At 32.8% G+C, this 14561-nt stretch overlaps 1 protein-coding gene across 1 annotated transcript in view; it reads right to left on the reverse strand.

The window, feature by feature from the left end:
* The window catches only part of LOC128648464 (phospholipid-transporting ATPase IC-like), a 144467-nt gene extending 130574 nt beyond the window's left edge, over positions 1 to 13893 (reverse strand). Inside the window, 1 exon segment of the mRNA XM_053701148.1 lies at positions 13570 to 13893. The gene's annotated coding sequence lies outside the window, so the exon portion shown is untranslated.
* Positions 13894 to 14561: the final 668 nt, after the last annotated feature.

A 14561-nucleotide genomic window follows, 5' to 3' on the forward strand; every position in this document is an offset into this window, starting at 1 on the left:
CATATATATATATATATATACACACATACATACATAGATACACACACACTCTATATTAACATCCATTTAAACTAACACAAACTAAGAATTCACTAGCTAATGCTAATTAAAAGGCAAAAGACCCAGAAAGATAAAGGCTTTAAATTGGCGCTACGTATTATCCCTCATCTGTCATCAGTCTGCCGGTCAGTTCATAGGGAAGCAAATCAGGTGCACATATGCAAATCCTTATCTAAATACTAATGAATAGGAAGACAGAGCCTGGGGAGATGGATTAATTGTTATAAAACAGTTTGATTACCTCTGTAAGTTTAATAGTTATGGGCAAACAAAATGACAAGCTAAAAGCCAGTGTTGTTAATGACAGTTTTCAGGACAGAACCAAGGCAACTAGACTCACGTAAAGATTATACAATCTACTCAGGACCAGCAACAGTTGAAAATTCATGTTAAAGGGAAATTAAAACGCTAAATAAATTCTAGGTATAAAGTACAAAGCAAAAAGTAGCTGGAGAATAGGCCAATGTCATTTCTAGAAATATAGGGTTAATCAGGGTCCTTCAGGAAGGACGAGAGCCTAATAGTCTCACCTTCACCTAATCATTTATCTACCAAATTCACCATTAATGTCTATGGGGATTTCTGTAAATACACCATTTGATAAGCTCTTCTAAAGGATTGTAATCTATGTCAATATCAGTTGTTTTTATATTGATAAGTGTAAAGTTTAACGTTTCTATACAGTAATGGGCTCCATCATGCATCATCTAATCTCTTCTGTTGAGGACAGTTAGGGACAGATAAAGTGTGCAAATTTAAACAGTATGAGTTTGTAATATAAAACATTTATGTGTAGTTACCTTCATTATTTATTTTTTCCCATTGTCCTGTAATCTAACTCTGAAAATTGTTTTTGTTTTTTTTCAAATTCCACTGAGATTCTATAAAGTAATAGGTGCCACCATGTTTAAACTTAGTTTTTTTTTTTTTTACTTCTCCCTCCTGCTTAGGACAATTAGGGACAGATACAGTAGCTAAGAGTGTACAAACAAGGCTTTGTGGAACATAAGGTTGTTAAAGTAATTATCTAACAGGGGTACCACACAGCCTTGTTTGCAAACCTTGTTTTTTGGCCAATTCATATAATTGTCCTCAGCAGGAGAGAGAGGAAAATATAAAAACTTAAGTTCAAACATGGCAGTGCCCATTACTTTATAGAAACTAAAACTTTACAGATATATCTCAAATAGTTAAAGTGATGATAAATTCACATAGATGAGATTACGTTATATGATTATTACATATAGATTGATGCCAACATACTTTGTATAATTTGCATTAATTCTATTAAAATCATATTTTTTAATCCTGCTCTGTTACCTGCGCTCCGGCCGCCTCACTGTGAAAATTTAACTACTTTCAATTTGACTGGCGTATGGTTCATCCAATAGGGGATTACACATATCAAAATTATTATGATAAATATTTTATATGGGATTTATGTTCTTCATCATTAATGTAGATTATTATAATTTTATAAACCTTTGATTGATTACTACACCCAACGTTAATACATTAAGTAAGTTTCCATATTTACACTGAGTCATCTGCATTCAACACTTCAAGATGATTCCATTTATTAAAATATAAAAAAAAAAAAAAATCTGCTATATCAGCAGCAGGTTTGTCAAACCAGTTCCAGTCTAAGAAGACATTTCAGGACAATGTGGCAACATCAAGTATCTGCATGTAAACTCTAAATAGCACATTCACACATCTATCCATGCAACACACAAATCACAGAGTTACAAAAAAAGATATGCTTACAATGGAAAAAACACTTTGATATTTTTTAAAACTATTTGTTTAAATATTCAATTAATACGATGTGGATATCAATCTGCTTAAGAGATTAAAGACACTTTCAATATTCAGTGTCACCAAACCTAAATCACATACACATTCTACTTATAATTAACATAAATAACACACAGAGAATTGGACGAAAGACTGCAAGAGTCAACTATATTAAATGACAAAATATCAAAATACTTAGTTTTTTACCGTAAAAGGTAAACCAAGATGGCAGAAATCGGGCCCCAGTATTAAAATCCCTCTTAAGAAGGTAAGGGCCCAGGCTTGATGGCATTCAAACAAGCTCTTCGACCCATCTCTCACCCAGCCTATATAAAGAATATTCTACAGGTTTACTGATAAGTAGGGATGGACAAATGTATTGCAACATTCGAAAAATGAAAAGAATTGTAACACATTCAATTAATGTAATAGCGCCTTGAGACCCTCACGGGTGATTAGTTTGCGCTCTATAAGTACCCAATAGATAAAATAGTGTTTCTAATGCTTTCTTTAAAATGTAATATTCGATTTGAATTATCCAAGATTTTAATTTGAATCTATATATTTGTTATAGTATTTCCAATGCTCTCTTTAAATGTAATATTCAAATTATGCAATATTCGAAATATTAACATTTGAATTGATATATCTGTATCTATTATCTATCAATTTACTAAATTCTCTACCACATGAACTATTGAACTTCTGAATAATATTTGTTAAATCACGTTACATTCAAAAATTTCGAATGTGGATATTTGATTTAATTATGAACATTCAACTCCTGAATTTTAATGGATTTTACTTTTTAGCAACATTTGATTGTTCAAAATGAATGTCCACAGAACTATTCATTCTGTCAAATGAATTACACTTTCAGCAAATTCACCATCTCTACTGATAAGAAACTGAAGGACATCCTCTGTCTATTTGGCTCCAGACGCCAAATCCGTTGATTATATAATGGTTTAAACCTCTTTCAGACTTACCACCTCAAGGTCAACTAAACCTCTGAGGGCCAAAACCCTAAAGCAACCCTAATGGAAGCTGTAGCGTCCGTTTGCCATTCACACACCAGGTAGGAAGATAGGAAGGAAGGGGAAAACTCCACAGTGCAGGAAGTAAGAAAGAGACCAGGCCTACATGCCCTCCCTTCTTATACTAGTAAGTCACCCCCTCTCCACTAGCAACTAAGTTACAAACACCTCACAACCACTTCACTTAAAATGGCCTTAAAAAAGGGACATTCCAGTCAAAATTTAAATGCACATAGATTTATTACCTCTTTGAATAGAAACATATTTGCAATATACAAGTATTGGCAAAAATGCTTCTAGTAAAAAAAAGTTATCCCTGTTTTAGTGTTAACATTTTTCTCTGCATGTGCATGTGAAGCAGCATACCTAGATATTGTCAGTGCACCCACAATTTAAATAATGCAGCTGCTCAGATAGCAATTAACAAATTGAGTCATTAACAGATAGTACAAGCACCTTAGGCTCTCTGAGCAAGTTAAAGGGACAGTATACACTCATTTTCATATAACTGCATGTAATAGACACTACTATAAAGAATAAGATGCACAGATACTGATATAAAAATCCAGTATAAAACTGTTTAAAAACTTACTTAGAAGCTTTCAGTTTAGCTCTGTTGAAAAGCTAGTTGGAAAGCCCACTGCAAGTGGGAAATAAGACACTCCCCCCCTTCTTTTGCATATGAAAAGACCCTTTACACAAATAGGAGCAAGCTGGAGAAGGTAGCTGACGGTATTCACATAAAACTTTGGGGCTTGGTTAGGAGTCTGAAAATCAGAGCAATGTTATTTAAAAATAAGCAAAACTATACATTTTTTAAAAAAACAAACTTTATGGGCTTTATAAATAGATCTACAAAACATTTATGCAAAGAAAAAATGTGTATAATGGCCCTTTAAGTTCTGTGTTTAAAATGCTGGTGCACAGTGCATACTTAAATACACTTTTGAAACAGCTATAACTTTTATTAGAAGCATTTTTGCCAATGCATGTATATTACAAAATGTCTTCTGTTCAATACTAAAATGCAACCATGTTGTTTCCAATTTTGGCTGGAATATCCATTTAACCCTTAATTGAATTCCAGTTGTCCTTGGCCTTACCTGTCCAATAGCATCGCTCCCCAGAGGAAGCATGACCATGATTATTTACCTGCAGTCAGGGCACAGACAAGTCACTCATAATAAATAATAAGAGTTATTTAGTTCTCAGTGTAATCAATTTGAACACATTATTCCTTTAATTCAGCTTTCACAAGTGCCAGTATCTGCCAGGTAATTTTATACAGACGAAGGTGTCAAATATTGTACAGATCAAGAGACACACACACGTAAGATACTGAAAAATTAGGAAATTCTACATCTTTAATTCAGTAAACATTTTTCTGCTACAAGAATCAATTGTCCCACATTTTGTGGGTCCGCTCTACACCAGTGCGCTTCACTGCAACCTACTTTTCCTGCTAGTTTAAAGAGAATGAGGTCTTCATTCATATGGACAATAGAAAAGCACATTATATACTTTATTGCGTCCTTGCCCTCAACGGTAGCGAAGCATAAAACACACCTACATACCACCAAGATAAAACCAAATAAAATAAAATCACACAGCCGTGGATTTACATTTATAACAATCGTTTATATATGCATTTTAAATGGTGAATATGGTTTACTTGAATTATAAAGATTGAACTGTATTTTGTTTATAAACACAAATTCTCTAAATACCCCAGATGGTGCAAATATCAACTTGAAGGTCACTAAGACACCAGAAGTGCATAATCAGTAAATGCATAATAAAAAGACAATGCAAAAGCACTTAGTTTAAATTTCAAATAAGTAGCAGATTTATGACAAAATATAAAGTTAGTTTTATTTTCCCTCCTACAGCATTGTGTGGTGGTCATCAGCTAATAACAATGCATATACATTTATTCTGTGAATTCTTGAGCATGATCTACTGGTGCCTCAAAGTGTGAAGATAAAAAGATTATGCACATTTGGATAATGGAAATGAATAGGAAAGTTGTTTAATTGTGTGTTTAAAGGGACAGTCTACTCTAGAATTTGAATTGTTAAAAAAAAAAAAAAAAAAGGATAGATAATCCCTTTATTACCCATTCCCCAGTTTTGCATAACCAACATTGTTCTAATATACTTTTTACCTCTGTGATTACCTTGTATCTCAGCCTCTTCAGACTGCCCCCTTAAGTTTTTTGACAGCCTTGCATTTTAGCCAACCAGTACTGACTCATAAGTAACTCCACAGGAGTGTGCACCATGTTATCTATATAGCACACATGAACTAGCGCTGTCTAGCTGTGAAAACGTGTCAAAATGGCCTGAGATAAGAAACAGCCTTCAAGGGCTTAGCAATTAGCATATGAGCTTACCTACATTTAACTTTCAACAAAGTATACCAAGAGAACAAAGCACATTTGATGATAAAAGTAAATTGGAAAGTTAAAATGACATGCCCTATCTGAATTGTGACCGTTTCATTATGACTAGACTGTCTCTTTAACCCACTCACAGATGTGAACTTTAGAAACTAGAAAGAAATAAGCCATATAAATGTTGATTATTAAAGGACAAGTAAATACAGTAAATTTGCATAATAACAAAATGCATGATAACAAGACAATGCAATAGCACTTAGTCTCAACTTCAAATGAGTTGTAGATTTTTTTCAGACAAATTTCAAACTTAGGTCTATTTCCATTCCTCCTATATCATGTGACAGCCATCAGCCAATCACAAATGCATATACGTATAGTCTGAATTCTTGCACATGCTCAGTAGGAGCTGGTGATTTAAAAAGTTTAAATATAAAAAGACTGCACATTCTGGTAATGGAAGTAAATTGGAAAGATCTTTGAAATTGCATGTCCCTTTAAAAATGGACCGTAAAGTCTAAATTAAAAACTTTCATGATTCGGATAGAGCATGCAATTTTAAACAATTTTCCAATTTGCTTCTGTTATCAAATTTGCTTTGTTCTCTTGATATCTTTTATTGAAGCATACTCTATGGCAGTAGTGTTTTGCAACATTGTATAACAAAACTACAAATAATGTTGCAAAACATTGCTGCCATAGAGTACTAAAGACATGCACACTCCTGAGCTATTATGAGCCTTCCTAGTTTTAAAGGGACACTGAACCCAATTTTTTTCTTTCGTGATTCAGATAGAGCATGCAATATTAAGCAACTTTCTAATTTACTCCTATTATCAATTTCTTCGTTCACTAGCTATCTTTATTTGAAAAATAAGGCATCTAAGCTTCTTTTTTGGTTCAGTACTCTGGACAGCACCTTTTTATTGGTGGATTAATTTATCCACCAATCAGCAAGAATAACCCAGGTTATTCACCAAAAATGGGCCGGCATCTAAACTTACATTCTTGCATTTCAAATAAAGATACCAAGAGAATGACGAACATTTGATAATAGGAGTAAATTAGAATGTTGCTTAAAATTGCATGCTCTATCTGAATCACAAAAGAAAAAAAATTGGGTTCAGTGTCCCTTTAAGCTTCAATAAAAAAAAAGTACCAAAAGAATTAAGCAAATTTGAAAACAGAAGTAAATTGGAAAGTTGTTTAAAATTGCACGCTCTATCTGAATAATAAAAGTTTAATTTTGACTTTACTGCCCCTTAAAGCAACCAGAACTAAACAAGATTTCACTAAAATAAAAAATATAATACAACCATATTATACGATAAAAGTCGTTGAATGAAAATGATAAAAGTTAGCATTTATTGTAAGATTAAAAGTTCATAGCAAACGGAGAGTCAGCAAGTAACAGAGAACTTACATGTTTCGGCATTGTAGCTGTATTCATCGCTAATCTAATACACCTCATTCTCTTAAAGGGACCGTAAAGTCATAATTAGACGTTAGTCATTTAGACAGAGCATACCATTTTAAACAACTTTTCAATTTACTTCTATTTTTTTATTTATTTGCTTTCTTCTCTTGTTATTCTTTGCTGAAAGGTTTATCTAGTAAAGCCCAGGAGCAGCAAAGAACCTAGGTTCTAGCTGCCGATTGGTGGCTGTATATATATATATATATATATACACACATACATATATACATACACACATACATACACACACCCCGATTGTCATTGGCTCACACAGGTGTTTAGTTAGAAACCAGTAGTGCACTGCTGCGCCTTCAACAAATGATACCAAAAGAATAAAGCAAAGTTGATAATAGAAGTAAACTTTAAAGTTGTTTAAAATGGTATGTTCTACCTAAATCAAGAGAGAAAAACTTTGGGCTTCTTGTCATTGGCTCATCAGATATGTTCAGCTAGCTCCCAGTAGTAAACTACTGCTCCTTCAAACAAATTATACCAAGAGAATGAAGAAAATATGACAACAGAAGCACTTTTGTTTAAAATCGTATGCTCTTCTGAAAGAAAGATTTTGAGTTTCATGTTAAATTTAGCCCACGTTGTTTAAAACTATACCGAAAACTCTTGTTATTCCCAACAGAACAGCTCCTATTCGTATGCTCAGTTGTTTGCCATTCTGGGTGAAAACGGTTACATTAAACAGAATGAGACTACGTTTATTGTAGGGCTGCAACAACTAAATCAGTAAGATTCATCATAAAAATAGTCGTCAACTAATCCAATTATCGATTACGTGGTCTGCAATTAGTTGGTCAGTTGTACAGCACCAGCTGCTTCACTCAAACTCCAGCACATGGTAGTGTACAAAAAAAAATTTGTATTTATTACTTTTTTTTTCTATCCGCTTAATCAGCTGATAATTATCTGATTAATCGGATAGAAAGAAAAAAAAAAAAAAGCAAATTGTTTGTGCAAACATTAGCCAGGTATTAAAAAAAATGCACACCGAGGAAAGAAAACATACGCACACTAGGAGAGGTGAACAAGGCGCCCTTAGAAATAGAATGTTTGATGTTACATTTCATGTACCTTTTTTATTTTATTATTAGATTTACTTGCTTTGTTTAAAAGCATAACTAAGTAGGCTGATTAGCAGCAATGCACTACTGTGAGCTAGCTGCCGATCGGTGACTACACACACGTTCGCCTCATTAGCTCAACAGATGTCCATCAAGATCCACTGTTGCATTGCTGCTCTGGAGCTGCCTTTGCAGGAGTTAAACACATAGTTATATGCAAGCAACAGTGCAATAATAAAATGTTCCAACACATTTTCTGTTTTTGCACTTTCACAACCCTTAAAGGGACATAATTCTACATAATTCTATGCTAAATCCCTTGAAAGTGATGCAGCAAAACTGTAAAAAAGCAGACATGAAAATATCACCTGAACATTTATATGTAAAAAAGAAAGATATTTTACCTCACAATTTATTCAACTCACCAGAGTAAGACCTCTGTGAACAGTTATACTTCAGCTGCTGTCCAACTGGAAGTTGAAAAGAATAGAAAAAAAGCCAGCAGTACTAAGCATTGCTTTGCGGTGATCTCATGAGATTTCATAATAAACCTCATTAAACTGAATACGAAAATAACATGACTGTGCCTGCACATACAAGATGCACACTCCATTTTAAATCCTGGGACAAGCGTCCTCATTGGTTGATTAAAGTCTTTACAGTGGGTTGTAAATACTTAGGCCATTTTGAGGTAAAATTTCTTCCTTTTTTAGATAGAGATGTTCAGGTGATATTTTCTAGTCAGCTTTTTACAGCTACGTTGCATAAATTTCAAGTGCTTTAACATTTGGGTTTCATATCCCTTTAAGAGGAAAAACATACTAAAGGACAATTTCATTTTTAAAATAATACTGACAGAAGTAGTTGTGGCATATCAGTGCATGATTATTTTCTCTGGAACATCACTAAATTAATAGCAGCTTACTCCAGTTGGTTTTATACAAAGACCCCCCCCACCACCACCATTTGCAGGAAATGTGAATGTATAAATCGCGATGTGGTGCCTTTTCAATTTATGAAAGGATATGAGAAAGCCAAGTGGATATATTTAATTTCTCATAAATAAAAATTTGTAAATTTTGATTTTAAAGTCAGGTTTGTTATTTTTTTGTTTTTTAAATGTGCTAGGGGTAAAATAAATTAAAAGAAAAGTTTAAATGCTCCTATAAAGAGCTATAGGAGGTTTCTCTATCAGCCAGTGAGCACTTTCTATTATTTTCAAAGAGTTAATTTTTTTTTATGTGTTGCATTGAATAGACAAGACTTTGGAAACACAATAGCACTGATCTGGAAGGTTGAAATGATGCAAGAAATATACAAATTGGCAAATGTCCATTTATATTAATGTGCACATGATTTATCAAAAATTATTGTAGCACAGTTAAAGGGATATAAAAGTGAGTTTATTATTACACTTTTGCAAAGGGTTTAAACACATAGTTAAAGTCAGCTCCAAAGCTCTAGTGCACTATTAGGAGCTAGCTGAACACACCTGGTGAGCCAATAACAAGAAACAAAATGTGTGTAGCCATCAATTAGCTCCCAGTAGGACACAACTGTTGCTAAGTATATTTACATGTGTTTTTCAGCAAAGGATAGAAAACATTTTTTGAAAGGAAGTAAATTTTTTAAAAAGTGTCTTAATAATGACATGCTCTGTCTAAATCAAAGTTTAATTTTTACTTTCCTGTACCTTTAATACAAGTGTATTAGAATTTTTTTTTCTAAAATCTGATACTGAACTAGTCCCTTAAATGAGGTTGGCAGGTCGATTTACTTTAAACTGCAGAGAGCGGATGTAGGTGACATTTCAGTGACAAGTTTTGAAAATGTCAAGTCTTAACATTTTTAAAACAAATTAACATCCTTTTTACGGCAATTATTTTTCAATAGGCAGACTCCACCCACAATTTGTTTATTTCAAGGAGCCAATCTGGGTTCTAGTCTGCAGACAACAAGACTAACCACTGTTTTAAAGTTATAAAATGAAATGTTTTGTTTTGCAGTTGTTATCTGATAAAGCAATTTAGGGACATATATGTAACACTGCTAGCCTTGAGAAGTCAGCAGGTGCATTTCAAATTCTAAGAATTACAAATTTGCTCAAATTTTCAGAGCTAAATTACATGAAAAGGGAGCAAAATAAATAATGAAAATATTGCATCGTCATTTCATTATGCATAATTTTATATAAAAATCTCACAGGGTTTACTGTATCTTTATTATCTATTGCTAATCACCTATTACAACAGTAAAAGTGTAACAGATATCATCCTTCAGAAAATGAAACGAACAACAAAATTTCATTAAAGGGATATTAATCCCAAGAAAAAATATTTCATGATAAAGATAGAACATTCAATTTGAAGAAACGTTCTAATTTACTCCGATTATCAATTTGTCTTTGCTCTTTTGGTATCTTTATTTGAAAGGCAGGAATGCAAGGATTAGGAGCTATCCCATTTTTGGTTCAGCACTCTGGGTAAGCGCATGCTGATCGGTTGCTAAATGTAGCCACCAGGGCCGGATTTCCCATTAGGCACAGTAGGCATGTGCCTACAGGCGCCTTGCAGTGAGGGGCGCCTGCCTGTCAATAATAAAAAAAAAAAAAAAAAAAAAAAAAATTTTTTTTTTTTTTTTTTTTTTTTTTTTTTTTTTTTATGAGGGCATTTATTTTAGTAAGAATTGTGCTGCCAGGTGCCTACAAAGTCGAGTGTTTCATTGGGAATATGTTACAGCAGTTGAGGGAGCCATGAAGGAGAGAGGGGCAAAGATTAAAACTAAACCCCTCCCATTGAATTTCTAAATTCTAATTTTAAACACATTTGTTGACCCCTGGATTACATATAATCTACAACATTCCATGTTTTCCTTTGAGAGCAACATCATATGATATTTATATTTCAGAACAAAATAAATGTAACATCTGTGTGTGTTTGTACCAAAAATATCAGAGTTTACAAGATTTTTTTCCCTACATTTTATATTTTCTTCCACTGGCTGCACAGGTTGTTGATGGTGATGAGCTTGCATGCTGCTAGTTTTAATATTGCTATTGTTTACACAAAACTGTGTTTGACTCCAACAAAATGTTAAGCACATAGTCAAAGTCATCTCCAGAAAAGCAATACACTAATGGCTTGTCAATAAACATGTCCTATGAGCCCATCTGGGTCTGCACAGATGTGTATTGCTGTCTCAGAACTGACATTGACTATGTGTTTAACTCTTTTGCAAGAGGCTAACACACTTCTCTGCAAGCACTAGTGCAATAATAAAATGCCCAGCAAACTGTCACATTTGATGTCCCTTTAAATAGGGTTTTCTTTAGAATATTTTGCATTAAAAGTTTAACATGATTTGTTTTTGTTATACATAATAGAAATTGTATGGCCATTTGAGTCAAGTGAATATTGATTTTTGGTGTAGCTTCCATTACAACAAATATTGCAATTGGTGTGTGTATTTGTGTATCTCCATAAAAGGGAAAATGTAATTTTACATCTAATATTTATTTTTAGTTGTCCTAAATAATAATAAAAAAAAGTCCTCATTTTTTCCACTTTTTTCTAGGGGGGGTGGGGGGGTGGGGGGGGGGCGCTTCAGGTTTTTGTGCCTACAGGCACCTGAGATGTAAATCCGGCCCTGGTAGCCACCAATCAGCAAGCGCTACCAAGGGTGTTGAACCAAAAAAATTCTGGCTCCTAAGCTAATTTTCCTGCTTTTTCAAACAAAGAGAATCAGTAAAATTGATAATAGAAGTAAATTAGAAAGTTGTTTAAAATTGCATGCTCTATCTGAATCATGAAAGAAAAAATGTGGGTTTCATATCCCTTTAAGCAAATCTAACCAAACTGGCATCTAATTTATATAGTACAACACGTCGTAAACTGTGGGTTTTGAAGAAAAAAGTAGATTAAAATATTATTAATATTAATAGTCAAATCATTGCTATAAGTGTGTAATTCATAAGCACAGATATATTTTTATAGTTTATATTTGTAGCATAAATGGCTTATATCAAATGTAATGTAATATACAACTATTTTCATTTTTAATAAAATAAAATTAAAATAAGAAAATGATGGAAGTGATTTATTTTTATTCGGTTGCCTTTTATTACACAAAGTGATTTAAAAACACACACAGGAATCCCAGGCATCTGAACGGTATATCTGGCACAAATATTGTTTAAAAACATATATAGCTCTTATGAATATATAGCTGGTTTATGAATTTTTATTTTACCCACCTATGTGCACAATATTTATTTTGTACCCCAAATATATATATATATATATATAGATTGATACAAACACCTTTCAGGCCACTTACAACTCAGGTTGGTATTTTTTTATTTTATTTTTCTATTCAAAAGCGAAGTCTACCTCTGTAAGATGATTTGTGTAAAATATAACACAAAGCTACATATTTGTATAAACAGAAATGACAATTGACAGCACTGGTCTATATATTAGAATGACAAAGTGGGAATTTCAATGGCTGTAAATTAAAGACTTCCTAGGTTTCATATGACCTATTAGATTTCTCTGGTATATACACTTTTATACAAAAACATTTGACACGAAATGTAAGATTGTGGTTAATATTAAAAGTTCGATAGACAGACAAATACATGACTCATCTATGTGATACATACATTATATATATATATATATATATTTTTTTTTTTTTTTAAATACGAAAAAGCTGTTCACAAAAATGTATGTCACACACAGTAATTTATATCATTAAACATTTATTGGTCTGACAATTAAAAGACAATTTTAAGAGAATATATTTTACTGAAATTTTATATATATATATATATATATATATATATATATATATATATATATATATATATATATATATATATATATACACACATACACATACATACACATATATATATACATACACACAGTAATTTATATCAAACATGATCTGGTCTGATTGGTCTGACAATTAAAAGACAATTTTAAGAGAATATATTTTACTGAAAAATTATATATATATATATATATATATATATATATATATATATATATATATATATATATATATATATATATATATTACTATGGCTAGGGGGCACTCAGATTATTTATGGGTATTAAGTTATGTGCTGGCAATCCAAAAATCTATATTTAACAAGTTAGATAGATTTGGTAGAGCTCTTTCTATCTAACTTGTTAAATATATATATATATATATATATATATATATATATATATATATATATATATATATATATATATATTATATATTATATAATATATTATTTACAGCACTGTTATTAACCAAAATAATTCCCTACATTTAATAACCTCATCCATAACTTACTGCACTGTATATTAGGAGTTTGTAAACAATTGAAGCACAAATCAGTAAGATGTCTGTGCTGATAGATATATCCTGTTCTAGTACCTGGTAAAAGCAATCCATTACAATAAGGGATAATACACTGTAAATAACCAAGTGTATGGTTAACCCTTTGTAGCTCACCTACAGTTCAACAAACCACACGTTTATGATTATACACAGTATTCATATCACAATGGGATCAGCTATCAGATTTGTATTACAGATGTAACAAATCATTTATATAGACACAGGAAGGAGACACATCCTCTGCTCTGCCCCAGGTGAATGAACTGAGTATACAATTAGGATCAGAGGGTGGAAATAAACTAACAAAGCACTAAAACAAAACCAGTGTGTTCTTACCTGTTAACAGATGTGACTTTTTAAAGCTTTCTGCACCGTTCTCGTCCCCTTCTTTCTTCCTTTACAGAAATAAAACTCAGACAAGCCCTAGATCCTTCACTCCCATTGCAAAATCCTAACGTGTGCTTGAATACCAGGTGTGTTCATTCCATCCTCACAAATGGCTTCCTCCTTGCTGTGTCACACTTGACAAACTTGTTTGTCAACTTTCAGTTACCTGTTGTTCTCCTGGTGCACTCAGACATTAACACAGACTTGTGCTCACCTCTGTGCTCTATGGGAAAATGAAGCAAAAACTGGCTAGTAAGATCTTAGGGAGGGTCTGGCCGGGGTCATGTGACCTCAGGTAAGGGAAATGCCTGCTGTAGTGCTAGGGTCCTTTACAAATATCCCTCCTCCAGCTGCTCTCCCACTGGCTGTGACTCTTTTCACTGCTATTTGAATGCACACGGACTGCCAAATGAGTCGAAAAGAAAAGAAACAAGATATTTAGGCAAATTATAACCTTTCAGGACATGGGAATACTAAGTTAACCATTGATAGTGAGGGGTATAGTACAATAGTAAAATGTTAATATAATGATTTTTGTTGCTAAAACAATACATTGTCTTTATGTGTGTGGGTGTTTGCATTACTGTCTCAATAGATCAGAGCAAAGCTAATATGAAATTTCTCTACCCACTGTAGAACTGCTACTTAAAACTGTACAAACAGCCGCTCATTCTCAGTTTACACCACTTTTTATGAAGATACTTTGGGGCTTTTTTTGGAAGCTCCAAACACAATAGAACACTGGGGTTTTATGACAAACATAGTCACATGACACATTTATGAAACAAATACAAATTGCTCTAGTGCTTAGTTATATATAGCTAACCCAAAACTTTCCTATTCTTGACAGTTGTGCTAATTAGATTGTAAGCTCATTAGTTCAGAGCTCTGTATTGGTTATGTTGAGATACATTGTTTCACTTTCTTGCTAAAAGGCTTAG

The sequence above is a fragment of the Bombina bombina genome, chromosome 2 (assembly GCF_027579735.1).
Source record: "Bombina bombina isolate aBomBom1 chromosome 2, aBomBom1.pri, whole genome shotgun sequence".
Classification (NCBI taxonomy): Eukaryota; Metazoa; Chordata; class Amphibia; order Anura; family Bombinatoridae; genus Bombina; species Bombina bombina.